Source organism: Ambystoma mexicanum, chromosome 4p, assembly GCF_040938575.1.
Source record: "Ambystoma mexicanum isolate Mex_15411 chromosome 4p, UKY_AmexF1_1, whole genome shotgun sequence".
Lineage (NCBI taxonomy): Eukaryota > Metazoa > Chordata > Amphibia > Caudata > Ambystomatidae > Ambystoma > Ambystoma mexicanum.
The window spans coordinates 468,148,208-468,167,918 of record NC_090927.1 but is presented as its reverse complement, the minus strand read 5'-3'; the positions used below and the strand labels follow the sequence as shown (position 1 = coordinate 468,167,918).

The 19,711-nt window shown below is 53.2% G+C and overlaps 1 protein-coding gene across 2 annotated transcripts in view; it reads right to left on the bottom strand.

Annotated features, from left to right (window-relative positions):
* Positions 1–19,711, bottom strand: part of ADAM17 (ADAM metallopeptidase domain 17) — a 1,432,827-nt gene that overhangs the window by 713,918 nt on the left and 699,198 nt on the right. The gene's annotated exons all lie outside the window — the stretch shown is intronic.

Below are 19,711 nucleotides of genomic sequence, written 5' to 3'. Positions count from 1 at the left end.
GTATGTCTGACTCGAAGGGTAAGATGTCTGCAGATAGAAAATATGGGATTAAGGAACTGGGTTATTGAATGTCTCTCTCTTCTTCCCTTTCTCTTCTCCTGTAGAACCCCAAAGGTTAACGCTCTCACCTTAGGTAAGTGAACGCCGTGCTCTCCATCTGCCTCGGGGCAGGGTGCTGTAACCAGTTTCTTCACTGGATAAGGGGAGCAGGCCTCTTGACTTCAGAGGACTGCTGTCCGTCGTTTACTGCACGAACGGTAAGTTTTGAGTAATTCTAATGTCTTTAAAGTCTTTAGTAATGATGTTTCTTGTTTTGCAGGGTTCCGGCGATGGCGGATGACGGGCTGAAGTGAGTTGAAGATGGAGCCCGTGTGATGAATAGAAGCGCCTGGAAGCACGTAAGTAAGCGCTTGTTGCCTGCTTCACGATGCGCTCTAACTGTCTTTTTATTTTGCAGGTACAAGTTCGGAGCGGCTGCAGGGTGCCGGAATACCCACTGGGTTAGATGTGGAAAGGAGTAATGGCACGTGAGTATTAAAGTTCCCCAATGTCTTTAAACGCACCTTGTTTTGTCTTTCAGATGCGGGATGCAGCGCCGAAGGCCTCCGGAGCGTGCGAAGAGTTGGTAAGCTTTTGTCTTTCAGATGCCGGAATGCAGTGTGAAGACCTCCGGAGCGCACGAAGAGTAGGTAAGCCTTTGTCTTTCAGATGCCGGAATGCAGCGCGAGGCGTTGGTGACAGCCGATGGACCAGGTAAGTGAAGAGCTGTCACTGAAGACCGTAATGCTAACCTGTTCTTTCTTGTCTTTATAGGTGTTGCTGAAGACTGGATTCAGGATGGTAAGCCTTTTTCCCTAGGCCCAGAATCAGATGCAGAAGACACGATGAGCGTTCTGCTGCAGAGGATGCAGAATAACGCAAAGCAAGATTCATCCATCGGGTGTGGTTTAAATAGCCTCCTGTAGTGCTTAGGTCCCTCCTTCCACAGCCACGCCTAGGTAAGAAAAGAGTTCCTGCTTTCCAGAAGAGTTCCAGTGTTCTGAATCTAGGGAGTGGCTCCTGCCCCACCCAACAGGAAAAGTAGTTCCAAACATAAGAGGATCAGAGGCTCAACTGGCAGGCAAGTAAGCAGCATGGTCTGCTGCAGGTAAGTCCACCCAAGCATTTTGAGCCCGGCGCTTCCAGCGCTGGGACTGGGCATATTTATGAGCCTGGTGCCAGTGGCGCCAGGACTGGGTCCAAAAGGTCCCAATTGGGACTGGTTGGCACTCGGAACCTGGGTTATGGATCTGCTTCCAAGGGAGTTGGGAAAACCCTGACCTTTTGGAAGCAGAGATCATGACAGGTGCTCGCAGCCATGGACCGGCTGACACTGTCTGCCGTGTCCAACCCAGACTGAAGGAATTCACACATGACATCCTTGCCATCCTGCACAATAGCAAGGAACCCATCCATTTCTTCCCCTTCGGGAATATGCTCAGCCGTCAGAGAGACAATTCCACAGAGTCTGCAAAAATTCGGCCAAGTCACAGGTGGAGTTGGCCGATTTAAGGGCCATACTCCCAGCTGAAAATACCTTGCGTGCCCATCCATCTAAGCGCTTGTCATCCCTATTTAGAGGGATGGTAGGGTACACTGCCTGCCTCCATGTGGCTGTGGCCGCCTGATCCACCAAACTCTCATTAGTGGGGTGAGTGGATAGGTAGCCAGGGTCTTTACAGCATGGGTGGTATTTCTTAGTCAATGGGCCTCATTATGACCCAGGCGGTAAGGGTTTCACCAGCCGTTAAGGAAGGGACCCGCGAAGGGACCTTGGAGGTCATTACGGTACCGCAATTTGCGGTACCGTAATTACCGCCTTCCCCATTCCCATTGAGCCCTATGGGGCAAAAATAGGAATGGGAAAGGGGCAATGGTGAATGGGGAATTACCGCCCCTCCAACCTTGGAATGGGGTGGTAATTCCACCATGGCGGATTCCGGCGTCAACCGTGGCGCTAATGGCGCCATTGGTTAACGCCTGGGTCGTAATGACCCCAATGACTTGTTGACTGCCGGAAGACACTCCGGGGTATTCCAAGCAGCAGCCACCCTTTTCTGAAAAGCCACGTGAAAAAGCAACACTGGGTCAGTGGACGGACCCTGATCTAAAATGTCAGTCATGTCATCCTGATCGAATTCAACTGGAGGGCCAGACCACCCCAGGTACTCCGTAACCCTCGACATCAACCTCCTATGGGATGACTCAGCATGAACCCCAGGCTCTGGCCTGCCAAACTCCATCTCAGGAGAGGTGTCCAGGCCACTGGCGTCATGTAAAGACTGACGCAGATCCTCCAATTGACTGTCCTCAGAGAAAACCATGTTAGGAGCTTCAGGAGCACCAGGAGCATCAAACGGCTCCAACTCCAAATCAGACCTTTCCTCATCCTCCTAATTTTCTTGTAGAGAGTGAAAGAACTCCCTCCTAGGTACAGGAGTAGACCTGGAGTCGACAGGGGGCCTCACAGTTTTAGCCAGAGCCTTTCTCGGTGGATCCACAGCTCTAGGGGCTTCCACCAGCAAATTCAGACCTGTAGGCCCTAATGGCATTGAGGGAGCCGACGGCTTCTGCGTCGACAATGGTGCCAAGAGCTCTGAGGGCCTGGTCGAGGGCAAGACCCCAACAGCCGCACTCGATGGGCATGGCACCGACGGGGTTGAAACCTTCCTCGACACCTTCCCAGGCTTAGACCGTCTCGCCGGGGACAAGGACCTCGACCTGGATCTGGCACATCTCTGGCTATCTACCTGAGCCTTGTCCAAACGGGACCTCGACGGTTCCCGATGCTTATCGCGCCAACTGCCCGGGCCCGAAGGCACACGAACGTCGGACCAAGACTATTCCCCGCCAGCATCAACCGAAGGTGTGGACGGGGCAGTGCCCTGAGACTGAAAAATCTCCAACATTTTCTCCCTGAATGCCTCCCACTCCTCCGGAGTAGAGGATTTAGTGGGGCAAGCCACTTTCCTCACGGAGCCATCATCAGACGAGGACGGGGAAGGCGACCGGTGACACCGCTTCCGGGAGTGCCTCGATGAGGAGGACCAGTGGTGAGAACTACTCCGGGCCCGAGATCCCCTGGACTCCTTCCAACGGGGAGAGTCACCCCTCGAATCATCGGTGGAAAGACCAGATTTCTTGGATTCACAGGGTTAGGATCCCCCTGCAACTTCCCCTTACGCTCCTGAAAGGCCTTGGCAGTCAACGACTGGCACTTCGAGCAGTCGTCGGTGTCGTGGCTCTCTCCCAGATACCACAAACAGATACAGTACGGGTCCGTGATGGACTTCTTGGACTTACAGTCCCTGCACTTTTTAAAGACTGACCGCAGGGTTGGAGGGGTCGAAGAAGAAGACATTATCGAAGTTGATAACATGAGGCGCGCCGAGTTCTCGAAGCAAAAAAGTTTGCAGAAAAAACAGAACTGAGGCTACGGGCGCTGTCCATCCTACTTATAACATCCGATGACGTCACCCTCCACCGAGGCCTTCTAGGGACATTGACCCCACACCATCGACGCAGGACGCCCTCTGCCGAAAAATTTACGAAGCAGCACAGCTGTTGACATTACATGTCAAAGATGTGGAAAACGTTGGAGGACACAATCCATTCGAAATAGGGCTATCAGCCAGACTCCGTCTTATTCAATATAAGATACTGCACTGTGTCTATTACTCCCGAACAGCAATAGTTAAATGGGGCAAAACGGGTAATGATAACAGTTTACTATGTGGGAGATCGGGTGGCACCTTCTTCCACATGTTATGGGAATGTGAGCTGATTCAGGTTTTTGGGGGGATATGCTTAGATAGGCTAACTGCAGAACTGGTTTTACCCTTGACGCCATGTGTGGGCGTTTGGTCGACGTTGCCGTCGAATCTTGGCTCTTGGATATGTATTTAGTTACATTTAGTGCGGGAAGTAGTGCAAGTGCTTCCGCCGCCGGGTGTCGTCCCCGTAACAGAGCCGCCGGCCTGTCTATTGGAGTCGGGGGCTTGCACTTGGGAATCCAACAGCTCGCCTACGCCGTATGAAAAGACTGACGCTGCCATCACTGGAGGCCCCCTCCACGTCCATGGCAGCCTCGGCCTACATGGCGTGATGGGCCCAGTGCTTTGTCTTTTGGTCTTTGAGCGTTTTAGGCTTGAAGAGCTTGCAGGCTCGACAATGGCCGTCCTCGTGGTCCCGTGCTAGACAAAGATTGCACACCCGGTACTTGCCTATCCAGGCGGAACTTCTTGTTACAGCAAATTTTAAATGGAGTTATTTTCCATCGTTAAAAGAAATGGCAGCCAGGCAAGAAAAGCGAGAGTAAAGGGAAATATGCTTTCTCTGATATCCACCTCCCACGCCCCCAAACTCTCCGTACCGTTTGGCCCGCGGCCCGTTCCAAGGCCAAAGCGGCCCGTCGATTAAAGTTCTTTGTTCGACGGTCGTCCTTTTTCACTGCTTGAAGATGCTGACGCAAGTCTGCGATAGAAAGGATAGGAAGAGTAAACTAACTAATTTAAAATAATCAATGGCGTTAGCCGAAATAGGAACTCTGCAATTTAGCGTCCGTCTACAATGGCAGAAAAACACAATCTGAGGGACCTCGACGCGTGAAGGACCATGGGTGCAGTGGACGTCACACTACGGATAGTATTACTGGCACGCCCTGTTGGCGTCCCTTTTCGAGTTTCAAAAACAACAGCTGTACTACTCTGCAGCTTCCACTAGATGTCGGCCTATGCAGAGCATATGAATCTAAGCAGATACAAGCATCAGAAATACGATTACAGTGAATAATGTATCATATATATATATACACACACATATATATTGTGATTACAGTGAATAATGTATCATATATATATATATATATATATATATATATACATATATTGTATCTGCTTAGATTCACATGCTGTGCATAGGCCGACATCTAGTGGAAGCTGCAGAGTATTACAGTTGATGTTTTCGAAACTCGAAAAGAGACGTCGACAGGGCGTGCCAGTAATACTATCCCTAGTGTGACTTCAACTGTACCCATGGTCCTTTACACGTCGAGGTCCCTCAGATTGTTATTTTTCTGACATGATGTAGCATGAGGTGTAACTTGAGTACAGATGTATCCAAGCAGATATGTATTAGACAAGCTCATAGGCATCCATGCATCTTCTGTCCGAGGGGAGGAAGGATGGGCGCATGAGAATCTAAGCAGATACAAGCATCCGAAATACGTTTACGGTGAGTAATGTATCCCTTCTGAGGCTTGTGGAATCTGCTTAAATCACATGCTGTGCATAGATTAGCAAGCAGTGTTAGGAGAAGGTGGTGGGTTGTGAGAAGGTTCATGGGCGAACAAATGTCTTAGAACCACTTGTCCCACCTGTGTATCTGCCTTGGAATGTGTGTCAATGTAGTAGTGCTGAGTGAAAGTGTGTACTGAGCTCCATGTAGCTGCTTTGCAAATGCTGTCTATGGCGACATTTGCAATAAATGCCAGAGTAGCTCCCGTGCTCCTTGTGGAGTGAGCTCTTGGCGTAAAAGGCAGAGTCTTGCCTGACAGGGAATAGCACAGTTGTATGCACCTGACTATCCATCTGGAGATGGCATTCTTGGAAATGCGATCCCCTTCACTGCCTGGGGCTACGGAGACAAACAGCTGGTCTGTTTTCCTTGGCAGTCTGGTCTTGTTTACATAGTAAAGGACCGCCCTCCTTACATCTAATGTATGGAGTTTTACCTCAGCTGACCTTTTTGGGTTCTGGAAGAAAGCCGGACGCTCAATGGACTGGTTCACAGGAAATTTAGAGATGAACTTGGAAGAGAACCTAGGATGAGTACGTAAAACCAGTTTGTCTTTGTGTACGATTCCTGCACTGACAATGCTTGTATTTCACTAACCCTTCTTATGGCAGTAATAGCGACTAAGAAGGCAGTTTTGTAAGTCAGGTGTTTAAGACTTGAATTGTGCATTGGCTCGAAAGAGGGTCCCATGAGCTTAGCGAGTAGTACATTGAGATCCCAACCTGGCGGTGGATTTGAAACGGGAGGGTGAAGTCTTTTTACCCCTTCCATGAATGCCTTGATGACTGGCACCTTCCACCATGAAACTTTATTGTGGGAGGTGGTGTAGGCTGACAAAGCCGCCAAGTGGACCTTCAAAGAGATGAATACTAACCCTGAGTCAAGCAAGGGGAGCATGTCGTTTAGAACGTGGTATGGTGTACATTCTATGGGATTAGTTTCTTTAGACTGGCAACAAATTACAAATCTCCTCCACTTGTTGAAATAACAGTGTCTAGTGTTAGGCTTCCGTGCTTCTTTCAGGATATCCATACACCTCTGTGGTAGGTTAAGATACCCAAACTGTACGACTTCTGGAGCCATGCTGCCAAGTTCATTGAGGGAAGTTGAGGATGCACTGTTAATCTCCCGTGCTGAGTGAGCAGAGTGGTGAGGCACGGGAGTTTGATGGGATCGCACATCGCCAGTTTGAGCAGATGTGGATACCAAGGTTGTCTTGCCCACATAGGACCAACTAGGATGAGCGTCACCGGTTCCTTGTGGATCTTGTTCACCACCCTTGTTCATGAGAGGAGTCGCGGGGGGGGGGGGGGGGGAGGGGGCGGCGTAAGCAAATTTCCCTGACCAGTTCATACATAAGAACAAGATGGAACCTGAACGCAAAGTCCGGGCATTGACTGTTTTCGTTTGTAGTGAAAAAGTCTATTGTGGGGAAACCCCGTTGAGAGAAGAGGTGCTCTATGTCCCCTGTGCTCAGTGAGTCTGCCAGAGAATGGAGTTCCCCTGGAACGTGCTGTGACGAAAGGAATATTTTCCATCCAAGTGCCCATTTCCAAATTTGTTGCACTAGCTTGGACAGATTTGGAGAACGTGTGCCCCCCTGTTTGTTGATGTGAAACATCGCTGTAGTGCTGTTGGTTAGGACTTGCACTGACTGCTTCAATAGGTGTATCTCGAATGCCTGAAGGGCCTTGAACACCGCCAGTAGTTCCAGCAGATTGATGTGGTTCTGCGTCGTAGCACGAGTCCACAGACTTTGTGCTGTGTGATGAAGGAAATGAGCCCCCCCACCCGGCGAGTGAGACGTCTGTTGTGACAATCGCTTGCACTTCGGGAGCGTGGAAGGGTTTTCCCTGCAACAGATTTTCTTTTGTCCACCAGCGAAGGTTTTGTACTAGTGTTGGTGAAACGACCACTAGATCGTCCCACTGACCGCTTGCTGAGACCACGGTTTTGCCAACCACTCCTGCATGGAACAGATGAACAGATGCGCAGGCGCGTGTGAGGTACCAGGTAAATGCAAGATGCCATGATGCCTAGCAAACGCATAGCTTTGCGTATGCTTATCTGGCGGCCGGCTTGATAATGCAGTATTTGCAGTAAAATGTTTTGGACTCTTTCCTCTGATGGAAAGACCAACCCCTCTTCTGAGTTCATTACAGCTCCTAGGAACTGTTTGGTTGTGCTTGGCACTAGGCTTGACTTTTTCTCGTTTATGGAGAAGCCCAATTGAAAGAGAAGGTTGATAGTTCTTTAAATGTTTTGCCTGCAAATTTGGGGAGTCTCCCCTGTAATCAGCCAGTTGTCCAGGTAAGGGTATACTGGGATTGCCTCCCTGCGCAGGTGCGCTGCCACCACCGCCAGTACCTTGGTGAATACCATTGGAGCAGATGCTATTCCGAAAGGGCAGCACTGGGAACATAGAAATATGAAAATAAGCATCTTGGGGGCATGGCTTGGAGCCATGGTGGTCAGCGTGGCTCTACGAGAGCTCCCGGCTGGTGCCACGCTGCCAACTACTATTCCCCGGTGAAAACGAAGTTTCAACACTGATGTACGAAGTATTCCAATGCTGAAGAGAGGCGGCATGTCACGATCCGTCCGCGACTCTCCCACGACATTCAGAACGGCAAATTCAGCTGATCCAAAGCCAAAGGGAACCCGGCGCAAGACCAGACAACAAAATGGCGGACTCCTCCCCGGTCTGGGACTGTCTCGCAGGCTGATCGCCCTAACGTAACCTACCCTCTGGTACAAGGCAGCGGATGACCATCGCCTCCTACCCAATCCTGAGGTGGACCCCTCCACCCCCTCTCCCGCGTAAAGGGGCCCCTGCGAGCGACAGCACCAGTGCTTTCAACCCGCCCGTATAACACAGTCTTGGCTCACCTCCATAACCTTGCAGCGGCAACAAAAACAGCACAAGCACGACAACCGCTGGAATCCCTCCAAGCTGCGGAGCGTACTATCCTGCAAGGTGCCAATTACGCAACTCACCCCTCAGGGTAAAGCAGTGGAGGTCCCTCATACCCCTACCCCTTCCGAAGTGGACTAACTCCCCCGCTTCCCAACGTGAAAGGGCTTCAGGGAACAACAGAACAAGCCCTCCCAGTCAGCCTACCCGTGCACAAGCTCCTCTTTGCTCTCCTCCGACCCGACGGACCAGCAGGCTCCTGAGCCCAGCAACGTGGGTAGCAGGTCCACAATGAGGAGAGCATCCCTTTGCCTACACCGGAGCAACGCCATTCATCCCCTGCATTCGCCCCCACGACCCCATCAGGCAACGACGAGACTGAGGGAGGTCTGGACCATGCTGCCCGAGTGCTCGTCCAATTCCTCCCAATCTTGGAGCGATACCCCATCCCAGGACCCGAAGCGCACCCGGCCGGCCATCAATCCCTAAATCCCTAACACCGGGTCAGGCCAATCACCCAAGAGCAGCCCGACCGGCCTGGCACTTGCATACCGGCAGCACTTCCAGTTTTTGCGGGACCTGCTACATCAACCGGGCATCCCACCTGTGGAAAGGTGCCCCCGGCCCGGGACTGAGGTCTTCACCCACCACCCGCAGTGGATTTCGTATGGATTGGTGCTGACAAGCCTCCGGCTAGTCCTGCCTGGAGTGCCACAACCGAAAGCCGGCTCCCTCCACACGCGGAAAGGCTGGAGCTCAGCGCCCCCCATTCAGGATATCCCTGATTCCCACAGTCTACTACCGACTTAATCAGCGCCCAACACAAGGTAAGTGGCACCTGCCGCACTGGGGCCCCAGTGGCACACGCAAACGTAACCCTAGTCACCTAAAGGAACTAAGCAGCCACACGCAACAGGCTCCAAAGACTACGAACTGCATCCACCCACGCCCTCGGGTCCCCTTGGTACTCCCGGCAGCCCTGCCTGTTACTGCAGCCCTGTTTATCCAAGTGGGCCCCAAAGTTTCAGCTGACGCCAGAGCCTCTCAGCACCACCGGGTCCGGCTATCCTCCATCCCAGAGGGGGGGGGGGGGGGCTCTGTACTGCTTCAGGGGGATACAACCTCTGCCCCCCCCTAGCAGGTGCTCCAGAACTGACACCCTATAACCCGGGTTCCGGGCGGGGACCCAAACGGACTTGAGAGGCGACCCACTCAAAGGGAATCCCAATCTACTGGATTTGGCATGCAAGCCGCACCACGACCGGCATAAGAAGGACCCTGGATCATCTGACCAGAGAGAATATCACATCCAGGAGCCTGCGAACCAACAAGCCCCACAGCATTGAAGTAATCAACTGGGCTCCACCTTAAAGTACAGACCACACTCCAGCATAAACCTAGATTCCTGGAGCTGACTGAACGGAACGCTCTCTCCGACTTACGGAGGGTCAACGCCTACGGGACCCTCAGGGCCTCCCACTCCTGAAGGGCACTGGGCTCACCATTACGCAAGCTGTGGGGGGAGCAGTGATTATACGACCTCACTCCCCCGAATCTAGGAAGCACACACCGTAACACAATGTCGAAATCCCTCAAATCAACCAAACAAACAGACATTGCAGCACTGCTAACACCACCCATGGGGGGAAAAAACATAACGAACCGAACGCAACGACAGTGGGACAACAAGCAACCTGTCTGTAAATGGCTCCGACATGGCGTCTCAAACGGTCAGGAAATCAGACTTACAAGAACTCTTATCAGCTCTCACAAAGGAATTTCAAAAAGGAACCGAAGAGGTGAAAAGCAAGATCTCATCGCTTGACAAACGAGTGGGGGAAATTGAAGCTCTGACGGAAGAAATCGAGACCACTCTGTACGAACAGAATTTCGAGATCGGAGAAGGGGCCGACGGGCTCAGTGCTCTGGAATCCAGGTGTGAGGCGTTAGAAGCCAAACAGGAAGACAGGGAAAACCGATCCAGGTTCAACAACATCCGCCTGCGAGGAATCCCAATGTCGGTCTCCGACGGAGAACTCTGAGCCTACGTAAACGACCTGTTCCGCTTTAATTTAACTCTCACGGATGATTCCCCACTAGAACTCTATCGAGTGCACAGGCCAAGACCCAGACAAAATTCCTCCTCAGCAGCATATCTGCTGGTGAGAGTCCATTTTTATAGGCTCAAAGAAGAGATAATGCGGGAAGCCAGAACGACAGACCACATCCACTTTCGGGATGCATCGATTTCCCTATTTCAAGATCTGGCGGCATCCACACTGGCAAAAAGAAAAGCCCTCAAACCTATGACCGAATGGCTCTGGGAGAGGAAAATTATATATCAATGGAATTTCCCTACCGCCCTCGCCTTCACATGGGAGGGAAAATCCCCAAAAGATCCTCTCTCCAAAAGAAGCTGAAACGTTTTTGAACCCTGAGGCAGAAGAGGGGGATCCCAATAGCTCAAAACCCAACGCAGAAAGGGCTGACCGTGAACCCCTACGATCCTAGTCCCGCATAGAGGGCTGTCGCACAGTGCGCAGACCCCCTCCCATGAACAAAAAGCAAAACAATCGCTAGAAACACTCCTCGGTAAAGCCGCATTCTCGTGACAAGCCATACTTACTGGCCTGGTTAAACCAGAACTCCTCACTACTTAGTCCCCAGGGAATCCAAACAAAACCAAGGGATCTCAATCCAGAGACTTTCATACAGATTCGAAAAGTGAATTCGAATATCATCTACTTACAAGAAACTCACCTCCTAGCGGCCGACGAAAAACAAATCTCCTTCCAGAGCTACCGAAGACGCTACTTTGCCTCTGCAAAACAGAAGAAAAGAGGAGTGGCCTTACTGCTAAACCGAGACCTGCCACTAACACAAATCACAGTCAAGAGAGACCCAGAGGGGCATTATATTCTATTGAAAGGCCTCCTGGTCGAGCTGCCCATCACCCTAGCAGCAATGTATTGCCCGAACAGCACACAAGGCCCCTTCCTCCGGAATCTCCTACCCATCATTACAGCCTTTGCCGAGGGCCACTTGGTAATTGGAGGCGATTTTAGCCTAACTCCAGACCCAGATCCGGACAAAACATTGCCTCCAACAAAGGAAGACTTCAGTAAAGCTCTAGCTATGGCTGAATTTCTCAGGGTAACCAAAACTATCGACGTGTGGAGACTATCCAACATGGGATCGAAGGACTACACATTCTTCTCACACGCTCACCTTGGGCACTCAAGGATCGACCTACTGCTACTCACCAACACGCTCATCCCCTGTGTGGAAGACATCCAAATAGGGCGTAGAGCTCTTTCAGACCACACCCCAGTCACCAGGAGCCTAAGAGTGCAGGGTTGGCCTGACCCCCCTCAGCGATACTGGAAATTGCAGGACCAGATCCTGACAGATCTATCCATCCGAACTGAAATGGCAGAAGCCCTCAAGAATTACTTCACTGAGAATACAACCCCTGATACCCCACAGGCGATTGTCTGGGACGCAATGAAGCCAGTCATCCGGGGAGTCGCGAGTGACTGCACAGCGAGGCTTAGACGACTAAACAAACTGCAGCAGGTAAAACTGGAGACGAGGGTCGCAGAAGCAGAGAGCCCTTAAAGGAGGCCAAACTAAGAGAGCGAGTCGCAAACTCAAGAAAGCAAAAGGATTATTGGAAATGCACCTAGCAGACAGATCAGCCAGGGCGTTAACATACACCAAATAATTCTACTACATAAACAGTAACAAAGCAAACCGCCTACCGGTCTACAAGCTAAAGAAGGAACAAGTTACTTACCTGTAACTGTTGTTCTCCAGCATGGGTCTGGCATGGATTCACATGCTCATGAATATTCCCTGTCGTCAGGCTGGGAATCCTCGGTAAAGAAAAATCAGTATCAGTTTTGTTTCTGATCTGTCTTTCGTAGTAGTAACCAATCACTGATCTCTGCGTCATACTGACCACAGCCAATGACTGCCATCTCCCTAAGCCCCGCCTCTGGCAGCCATCTTCAGATTTGGTAGCACGTGAAGTGGCAGTATGACCAAGTGAAGAGCCGCAGAGGGGTAGGCGGGAGGGTTCGCATGTGAATCCATGCCAGACCCATGCTGGAGAACAACAGTTACAGGTAAGTAACTTGTTCCTTCTCCAGCATGGGGTCTGTCATGGATTCACATGCTCATGAATAAAAGAATACATAGCAGTACACACATGCACAACCACGGGAGTTGGCAAAGGCTCAACATTAAGCATTACATCCAAAACTCAACATTAAGCAATTCTTACCTCCTCACCAGGCTCACCTTAGGCGAACAGGTTGCGCAGCACTGCTTGGCCGACCCTGGACTCCTCCCTGGAATCCCGATCGACGCAGTAGAATTTCGTGAAGGTGTGCGTCGACCTCCACGTAGCAGCCCTGCAGATGTCCAGCAAGGGCACACCATATAGGAACGCCGTGGTAGCTGCGATCGCTCTGGTGGAATGGGCTCTAGGACGGTAGGCAGCGGTCGGTTTGCCAACCGATGACAGTACATGATACAGCCGGAGAGCCATCTGGAAATGGAAGCCTTCGAGAGAGCCTTCCCCTGATTGACAGGTCCAAAGTTCACAAAAAGTTGTGACGTCTTCCGAAAACTCTTCGTGCGGTCCACGTAGAACTTCAGTGCTCTAGCCACATCCAGCGAGTGCAAAGTCCTTTCAGCCGGCGACAAAGGCGATGGGAAGAAAACAGGCAACACCAAGGGTTTGTTGAGGTGGAAGTCCGACGGCACCTTGGGCATGAGGAGGGGTGCGTCCTGAGCACTACCCTCGTGTCGTGAAAAGTCAAGTACGGGGGCTTGCAGGAATGGGCCTGGATCTCTCCCACCCGTCGTGCGGAGGTGATGGCCACAAGAAACGCAGTTTTCCACAACAAGAACTTCAACGGAGCTGAGTGCAGAGGCTCGAACGGAGGTCCCTTGAGCTTGGTCAGCACCACGTTGAGCTCCCACGCCGGGGCCGGGGCCTTCACCGGCGGGAACGATCTGAACAGTCCCTTCATGAATTCTTTCACCAGACGATGAGACCACAAAGACGTCCGTCCCGTGGTTCTGGCGTATCGGGAGATCGCAGCAAGATGAATCTTGATGGAAGCGTGCGCCAGTCCAGCCTTGGCCAGCGTCAGCAGGTACGGCAGTACTTGAGGATCCGTAATCCGTAGAGGGTTAATCTTCTGTGCGTGGCACCAGACAGAGAACCTCTTCCATTTGTGTCCGTAGCATTTAAGAGTTGAGGACGCCCTGGCCTTTGCAAGAACCTCCCTGCAGTCGGCCGGTATGTCGTAACCTTCAAACTCTAACGCTGCAGGAGCCAGGCCTGCAAGTTCAGCGACTTCGGGTCATGGTGGAGGATGGCGCCTCCTTCCCTGGAGAGAAGATCCGTGTCCACTGGCAGCTTGAATGACGGGGAAGCTGACAAGTCCAGAAGGTCCGGGAACCATATCTGCCTCGGCCACGCAGGTGCGACGAGGATCATCCTGCACCGTGACCTCTTGAGCTGGTTGATGAGCCGGATCAGCAGCGGCAACGGAGGGAACGCATATAGGAACAGGCCCTCCCAGGGGAACGAGAAAGCATCGCCCATGCTCCTCGGCTGGGGAAACCTGCTGGCGAACCTCCGGCACTTGGAGTTCGTCGCCGTCGCGAACAGATCGATCTAGGGTGTGCCCCACCGTCGGAAGAGGCGGTCCACTAGATCCTGTCGTAGTTCCCACTCGTGGCACGAGCGCAGCTCTCTGCTGAGCGAGTCGGCGATGGTGTTTTTTATCCCTGCCAGATGAAACGGCACCAGAAACATCCCTTGGGCGACGGCCCAATGCCACAGATCCTGAGCCTCCTTGGACAGGGCTGGGGATCTGGTACAGCCCTGCTTCCTGATGTAGAACATGGTGGTGGTGTTGTCGGTGAAGATCCTCACCACCTTGCCCTTGAGGGACGGAAGAAAGGACCTGAGGGCCCAAAACGCGGCCCGGAGTTCCAGGACGTTGATATGGAGGGACTTCTCCGTCGGGAGCCAAAGGCCTCTCGCGTGCAGATTTTCGGTGTGTGCTCCCCACCCTTCCAGGGAGGCATCCGTGGTCATGTCTTCTGGTGGCCCGGGGTCTGGAAGTCCATGCCCGCAGTCAGATGCGCGCGGGTGCCCCACCACCGGATCGCTCGTCGGAAGCTCTCGTCGAGTGTGATCCTGTCCTCGAAGCTGCCCGTCGTCTGGATCCAGCGAGCGTCCAGGAACTCCTGCAAAGGGCGCATCCGAAGCCTGCACAGGCGGATGAGATAAATGCAAGAAGACATCATTCCGAGGAGGGATTTGATGGACCTCACCCTTGCCGCGTCCGCAACCAGCATCCGCTGCACCTTGCCCAAGATGGCCTTCGTCCTTTCCTCCGACGGAGAGGCCAGAAGCGCCACTGTGTCGAGTTTCGCTCCCAGAAACAATGCGTCTTGCGCGGGCACCAGGTGGGACTTGGCGTAGTTTATGGAGAATCCCAGGTCCGTGAGTAGTTGGACGGTCCTCGCCGTGTGCTCCGCGGCAAGCTCCTTTGTCTTTGCTCGGATGAGCCAGTCGTCCAGGTAGGGGTAGACGTGGATACCCTCCAGGCGCAGGCGCACCGCCACCGGTGCGAGGCACTTGGTGAACACCCTGGGTGCCAACCTCAATCCAAAGGGAAGGGCTCTGAACTGGTAGTGACGCCCTTGGACCACAAATCTGAGAAACTTTCGGTGTCCCTTTAGGATGGGGATATGGAAGTAGGCATCCTCCAAATCCAACGACGACAGGAAATCGCCCTCCTCCAGTTGACCCAGAACGTGCTGGAGGGTGACCATCCTGAACTTCTGTGCCTTGATGAATTTGTTCAGTCGTAGGTCCAGGATGGGACGTCTTCTTCACGAGGAAGTATCTTGAGTAAACTCCGGAGCCCCGAAGCCTCTTTGGGACGAGCTCGATTGCGCCTTTCTTGAGCATCGCCTTTACCTCCAAGAGAAGTTGAGGGACGTGATGTTCCTTCCTGGCCACGGGGGGGGGGGGGGCGTGTGGGCACTTCTTTAGAAACTCGAGCGCGTGACCCTGGGCCAGGGCGTCCAGCACCCAACGGTCGGTGGAGATGGACTCCCACACGCTGACGAAGTTTGCCAGCCGGCCTCCCACCGGGGTGCTCCGGTGGGGGCCCGACCCCACAGCCGGTTCAGTCCTGCTTCGACGAGGCTTTGCTGCCTTGCCCGCCTTGGCGACAACGGCAGGGTCTGCCCGACTTGCCTCGTCCCCTGTAGGCTTCTTGCGACGACGAACGGGCCGCTTGACAATAGGTGGAAAATCCGCCGCCGGAACCTTTGGAGGCACCCTGCTTGCCTCTACCGCTCCGAAAGGGCGGCCGTCAATGCTGGAGAACACCAAGAGCCCGGGCCGTCTCCGTGTCCGTCTTGATGGCTTGCAGGGAATCGTCCACTGTTTTCCCAAACAGGTTGTTCCCGTCGAACGGCATGTCCAAGACTCTGGTCTGCACGACCTGACGGAAGTCAGTTGCCTTGAGCCATCCACGCCGTCTAAGGCACACGCCGTTGCCCAACTGGCGAAATCCAGTGTCAGCGATGTCCGTCGCTATCGTAATGGCGTGGTCTGACGCTACTTCTCCTTCCTGCAAGATCTCTAGGGCCTCCGCCCTCTTGTCGTCTGGTAAGAAGTCCAGCAGGGGGGCGATTTTGTACCACAACTCCCTGTCGTAGCGGGCTACGATAGCCAAGGCGTTGGCAGCCTTAATCGTCGTCGCTGCCGATGAGATGACTGCGTCCCATCGTGTCCAATTTCTTTCCCTCGCCATCCGGCGGGGAGGTTGACATAGAGGCCGAGCCCCCCCCCCCCCCGCTTTCTTCCTGGCTGCCGCGGAGACGACCGAGTCCGGGGTCTGCTGTGCCCGAAGGCACAAGGGGGCCGTGTCCGGGACCCGGTACTTCTTCTCGTACTGGTCCCTTCTCGCAGGCGTTGTGGATGGGTTCTTGAGGAGGGCGAGACCCTCATCCTAGATATCGTCCAGTAGAGGTACAGCGAGGACCGTCTTCCTCTTTGTCTCGCGCCGTTGATAAAGGAAACCTTCCTTCTTCTCTTCCGGGCAGAGCTGGAAAAGCTCGGATGCCCTGGCGATCATGGCATGAAACGATCCAATCTCGTCGGGCGGGGAAGCCCGGGAAGGAGGCGACGACGGGAGATCCTCGTCGTAAACCTCGTCGTCTGTGCCCGTCGCGGCCGTGTCGGTCCCCGTATCATCCCCACGGGTCGTGGACGGGGAGGAGGGCTGAGCAGGGCGCGATGGTTGAAAAGGAGGTGGAGGATGAATCCTTCTCTTAGGAGGAGGGCTCCCAGAAGGGCCTGGCTCCGGGTCCCCCGTCGGGAGAGGTTCCTCCGTTGGTGGTAACGGCAATCTCGTCCTTATCTCAGAGTATAAGGACTGTATAGCCAACAAAATGGCCGCCGAGTTGTCTTGCGGCACTGGTTGAGGGGAGTCCGACGGGCGGTCAGGAGCCCCGTCGGCACCCTCGATGTTCTCGTCGTCTCCTACGTCGGGGTCCCTCCCGACGGGCTGGTCTTCTTCCACGCCAACGCCGTGGCTTAAGACTTCGATCAGCTCCTCCTCAGAGGTTGAGGCCGAATCCACGACGACCTCCTGCCCCCCCTTTTTCTTCTCTGTCGGAGGTTTCACGGGGGTCCTGTCGATGGGCATGAAAGAGGACTCCCTCCGCGGTGGCAGGGAGACTCTGGGCCCCGAGGTCGCCTCCACTGGTGTAGCCTCCACAGGCTGAGCCAGGGCCGCCGCGACTGTCTCGATAGAGGCCTTGGCCGGATGGATTAAGGCTTTCACCACCTTAGGTGCGCTGACCGCCTTCTCCTTGGGGGGAGGGTCACCGCCTCGCTCCCCCTCCGATGGGGCCTTCGAGCTCGACCGGGGTCTCTCCAGGAGCTTCGCCGGGTGCTCGGCCTTCCTCTTACCCGAGCCAGAGCATTGGCTCGTGGTTGATGGCGCCGGGGAGGATGCGCCCTGCCTGGCGCCCGTAGAGCCCGACCGTTCGGCGCTCCCGGTGCCAGCGGACTCGCGGTGCTTGGCCTTCTGTTGGACCCCCGTCGCCGGGGCGCCCTCAAAGGTCTTAGAAGACCGCTCGGACTTCTTCTCGCCTGACGGGCTCTTCCCTTCCAGCCAGTTGGCGAGACGCAGATGGCGGTCCTTCATGGTCTGCTCCGACATATTGCCGCAAAACGCACAGTCCTTCTCCACGTGCGTCTTGTCCTCATGCAGGCAGTAGAGGCAGAGGGAGTGTTCGTCCTCCTTAAAGACATTCTGAAGCTGGCATCCAGGGCAGACCCTGAACAGCTTTCCGGGCGTCGAGCTTCCCTTCTCCTGGGCCATGATCGAGATGGGCCTGAGAAACTTCTGGAGTCCTCCAAAAGCGTGGCTCGACGAAATCTTCACCCTTGAGGGGCGTAGAAGAATCCGATACGGGTCCCCGTTGATCGGATAAAAAAACGGTGGAGCTTGAGGCTCTTTTGACCGAAAAAGAGAACATTTTCCTAAGAAAAAGCTCGAGAGCAATAGCACGAGGATCCCAACACTTGAACGTGCGGTAAAAATCTGAAGATGGCTGCCAGAGGCGGGGGCTTAGGGAGATGGCAGTCATTGGCTGTGGTCAGTATGACGCAGAGATCAGTGATTGGTTACTACTACGAAAGACAGATCAGAAACGAAACTGATACTGATTTTTCTTTACCGAGGATTCCCAGCCTGACGACGGGGAATATTCATGAGCATGTGAATCAATGCCAGACCCCATGCTGGAGAAATTGCACTCGAGAAACAACATCCAATGCCTGACTGACAACCACGGCACCCGTCATTACACTAATGCAGAGAAACTGGAGACCATGACAGCACACCACAAGAGAATTATGACAGGACCGGCAACCCTCAAAGCTGCACAAATCCAATGCGTAGCTGGGGCCCTCAAGGAGCCGCCGCACCCCCAATTGGAATCCCTAGAAGACCCCATCACTGCCGAGGAGGTAAACACCACCATTCTAACGCTTAAAAAAACAACCCCATGTCCAGACGGCCTCACGGCCCAATTCTACAAAAAATGCACCTACATCCTCGTTCCCCAGTTGGCGAAACTGTTATGTTTCTCTCAACGGGATCCACCACTCCTTCCATGGAGGAATCCTTAACAGTACTCATACTGAAGCCCGGGAGAGACCGCGACCAGTGCGCTTCCTACAGACCCATCACCCTCCTAAACAACGACGCCAAAGTGTTTGCGAAAATCCTAGCGAGCAGACTGGTGCGCCTAACTCCCTGATTTAATCCACCCGGACCAAACCGGATTCATCGCAGGTCGTAGCACTCAAGTCAACATTAGAAGAATAATAAATGTAATCGAATCTGCCAACAGGATGGCCTAGAAACGATGATCCCATCGCTCGACGCACACAAGGCCTTCGACATGCTGGATTGGGGCTATATCCAAGAAACACTACGGCACTACGTGTTTGGCCCGAACTTTATATATATAAAGTGGACACTAGCCAACTATCAACACCCCTCCACCAGGCTCAGAATGAACAGAGCTAGATCAGACAAAATCAACATAAGGAGAGGCACCAGGCAGGGATGCCTCCTATCCCCGCTCATATTCGCGCTTTCGATGGAGCCATTTGCCAGCAGAATCCGCCACAACCCAGCAATCCACGGCCTGGAAATTAAAGAGCAATCCTACAAAGCAGCCCTATACGCCAACGACGTCCTATTAACAATTACCCGGCCGGAGGAGTCCATGAAAGCATTGTGGCCAGAACTGAAAGCATTCGGGGAAGAATCAGGATTCCAGGTAAATCTCTCCAAGTCAACAGCGATGAGTGTCAACCTACTGGCAAAACTCAGAAGAGAACTGGAAAACGAATACCCGATTCCGTGGGCAAAATCGCAACTGAGTTATCTAGGGGTCCAGCTACCAAACGAATCAGAGAATATACAAAATAAACTTTTCAAAGAATTCAGAAGTGATCTGAAATGCTGGCAGAAACAAGAAATGTCATGGTTCGGCAGGATCACAGCTCTGAAAATGAATTTAATCCCCAGACTGCTCTACCACTGTTCAAGCCCTACCAGTAGCGATCCCAAAAAAAAAAGCTGTACAGGATCTGCCAAAGATCATCATGAAATACATCTGGGAAGGGAAAAAAACACGAATACCGAGGCGGATCATGCTACGAGGACAGCCTACGGGCGGCCTTGGGGTCCAAGATGTAGCTAGATACATCCTAGCATCACAACTCTCACAGACTGTTAGGGAGAATTCTCTGTTGAAGCTAATTTCCCAAACCTAGCGAGTCCCCCAGCAGCTTTGCTGGATTTTTGGGGTTTATTTTTTCTCCTGCTAAGAGTGAGA